The sequence below is a fragment of the Arachis duranensis genome, chromosome 10 (genome assembly GCF_000817695.3).
Source record: "Arachis duranensis cultivar V14167 chromosome 10, aradu.V14167.gnm2.J7QH, whole genome shotgun sequence".
Classification (NCBI taxonomy): domain Eukaryota; kingdom Viridiplantae; phylum Streptophyta; class Magnoliopsida; order Fabales; family Fabaceae; genus Arachis; species Arachis duranensis.
The window spans coordinates 3,723,597-3,727,484 of record NC_029781.3 but is presented as its reverse complement, the minus strand read 5'-3'; positions in this window follow the sequence as shown (position 1 = coordinate 3,727,484).

Below are 3,888 nucleotides of genomic sequence, written 5' to 3'. Positions count from 1 at the left end.
TCTTTAATTATCTTTCTAGATATTTTTAAATAAAAAATTATTTTAACCTTTTAATGTTTACAAAATAATATATAGTTAAATTTTTATTTGTTTAAATATTAAATAATAATTAAAAAAATGATTTAATACTGTCCAACATTACGGATAAAGTTACTTTAATTTTTTTTAGCATAGTTTGATCCTATATATATGTATCCCCTGAAACTTACAAGCGTGTGACATATATTAAAAAGGGACTATATATATAGGGTAGCTAGTTAAATCACATGCTAACCTTTGTGAGACTTAGGGTGTATATAGTACCTTAGAGCATCTAACACTTGGTAACAAGTAATTGGTCACTAAACAAGGAAAACTTTGTCTCGTAATACAGAGGTACTATTATTATTGGCAGCTATACAAACAATTTACAAGTCAACAATGTAATACTCACTCTCAACGTATATTGTTGATTAATGAAAGCAGTATATATAGCTAGAAAACGAAAGCAGAAGAAATATGTGAGAGTATTATTGATTCATAGAAAATTGAGCACGAGAGAAGGGATCAAACAAAGGGATTCAATAATTAAATTAAGGTTCCAACTCGTAAGAACCCCCCATTGTAGAGATGATTTAATTTTTAGTCCACGTTGAGACCGACATCTTAATTTTACTGGATGCTTTCTAACTCCTGTACCTTTCATCATTTTTTTTTGAAATTGTGGTTCACGGATTAGGAGACGATTTTTTAGATTTTTAAAATTGGGAATATATATATAACTTAACTTTAGAAATGCATTATTCCCCTATACGTTGGTGTATTTTGATTTATGCTGGAAGCAAGAAATAGTCTATATTATATATAATATATAATTATATTATGTTCTAAGGTTCTACAACTTGGAGAGAGAGCCAATTCCCGAACATATTGACATGATGGATGGTGGGGAGACTTTTATCTCTAATATATTGTCATTAGGGAAAATTTTCCCTTTCTTGAATTATGAGGTCCATTTTTCTAATTGACAGTTTCCCTCCCATTTTTCTAAGTGAATAACGGAGATAATCAGAAGCTAGAAGAACTATTAGGTCAATTTAATTCAATTCAAGAAGTAAGAATAATTAAGAGTCCCTTTGAAAAGTAGGAGAAGCAACTTTTTTTTTTGGATTATGAAAAGTCACGATATGTGTGTTTGGTATGAAATTTTAGTTTTAATTTTATTTTTTTTATATGTGATTTTATAGTTTGCTATTATTTTCATAGTTAATTATAGTAAGTTCTTGACCTCAATAAAGGAGAAAGGAGTTCTAATAGAAATTAAAAAAAATAAAAAATAGCAACAAAATATACATTGACACATATTTTATATTTATTTTTATTTTTACCTACCATATCATATATAATATTTGTGACTAGGTTATGTAAAATCAACATTCAATATTGAAAAGTATTTGTTATCATTGTTATTTTAATATTCATTCTCTTCTGTAAAAAAAATTATTTTTTGAGTTATTTATCCAAACGATACAACTTTAAAATAAGTACTTTTATTTTTATAATTAAAAATCTAAACACAAAATAACTTATTTATAAGCTACTATTAATAAAAGTCTTTATACTTTAAACTCTTTTTCCAATAGAACTTATTTAAATTATTTACCCAAACTGGGCCTAAAGGGTTTAATTAATATCTAATTTAAAGATATATATTAAAATTACTATTAATATAATTTTTTTATTTTTCACGTTAATATAAATATATAACAAATAAGTAATTCAAAAGGGAGTCACTCAAATAAAGACGTCTAGAATGTCTTTTTTTAAAGATATTTTTTAGTAATTAAAATTTAACACATATAATCAATTAAATTGTGTTATTTTTATCAAAATTAGGTCAGACAAATTAATTTAACTGAAAAAATAGTAAATTAAATCTTAAACTGGTCTAAATTAATTTTTTTTTATAAAAAATAACTATAGTACCTTTATTATAGAAAATAACTAAAATACTCATATTATATATATTAATATATACTAAATTTTAATTACTAAAAAAATATTTAAAAAAACATTTTAAATATCTTTATCTAAATGACTCCCAATTTAAAATTTAAATTTATAATTTTTTTTAATAAATAAATTTATTAATATATATCTTTAGGAATCATATTAACTAAATCCTTAATGAATCTCAATGATGAAAGAGTTTTGGAATTCTACTAACTGGAAAGTAAGCTCAGTGGAAGATCATTAATGAGAAGATTACGTGGAAAATTCCAGAAACATACATATGTCGTTTTATAATGTTTGATCACTCCTCCACTCCATCTAAAAGTAAAGAGAACGTCATTGAGTTATCAAAGTTTATCTCATCGTTCATCATACGTTTTACAAACTGCCACGGAACCAAATATGACGATTATAATTTATATCTGATCTCCCTATATAGAAAAGGATCTTGTATTTTCATTTTTTATTTTTTCTCTTTTTCTTTTTAATTTGAAAGGGTATGACTCATTGCCTAGTGCCTACTACGGTGAAGCTGGCTTCTATGACCTATATTTACCTGAATTACTTCATAAGAAAAGAAAGACAAATTGTTAATTAAAAATAATGCAAAATTATTCTCTTGATTCCTTGGTAGTATTCGTTAGTTCATTATTATAATGGTCAAATGCATTCCAATTGGATGATGCTGATGCTTTTGTTTTTATCACTACTTTTGTATTCATTCATTGAAAACAAAAATGATAAGCTGGTTACTTACTATTGGTTAATGTGGAAATAATGTCTTAAAGGTTCTAACCCAACCTTTCCTAATATTACAAAGGTATAAAGTCAAACATTAATTTAATCATGTCTCGGGACTATACTGGATTTGTTTCCCTAATTCATATATTTACATTATTTCTCCTGGAAGATAGCCACCATTAATTTATTTTAACCTAACTCTAGTATTCTCTTGGCATGCTTGCTAGTTTTCCTCCTCTGGGCACACAAATTAAATAATAATACAACCATTATTGATGTTAAAAGTTAAACTAAAAATGTCTTAACCTTCTTTTTCTTTTCTTGTTTTTTTTTTTGGATAATTGAAACCAGACTTTATCTCATCTACAATTAAAACTAATTAATTAAAAAAAATATCACACGCTAGATAATGTTCCCTAGAGGCCACTGTGTCATGTGTCAGGTAACAAATTATTTTATAGCTTAGTGCCTGGATTATTGGCTAGATTTTGTCCCCCAAATAGAGAACGTTTTGTAGCACTACTACTTGAAAGAATAATAATTATTTATTTCTCCCGTATATAGATTTTTTTAGTTCCAACAAACTTTGATAATAAGTAGTAAGAACAGTAGTTGATGTTATTTAATTTGTTTAGAGGACACTTTCCTTAACATTTTTTAGCATTATTTACAGATACGAGATCCGAAGCTTACGCCACTAGAGAGGTAGGTAGCACTACTATGTTAACACGTACTTTTTTTAATTCCATCATCATCTTCTGTTAATTCCATTGGTAAGAACTGAGTCTGGTCCAAAAATGGATTGATGATAATACAAACATATATATAATTTAACAAAGATGAGCAAAGCTGATTTGCTGCTTGTGAAATAACAATAATGGAGCTCGAGAACTCTCCTCAGTTTCCTGCATAAATCAGGGTTTATAAGAGTCTTCTTATCCTATATATAAAAATAATAAAATAGGGGAAGAAATGGACCACATGTTTATATGCGAATATGAATTATGAATAATTAAATTACGCATATAGGGGACAAGTAAGTCCATGCAAGAAGAAATAGGGTGATTTCTTAAGTGGTAATCATATTAATCCGGAGACGAAATCTAATCGTGTCCATCTTGTATTGGTGCAATTTTAATAGACATCAATACTTGG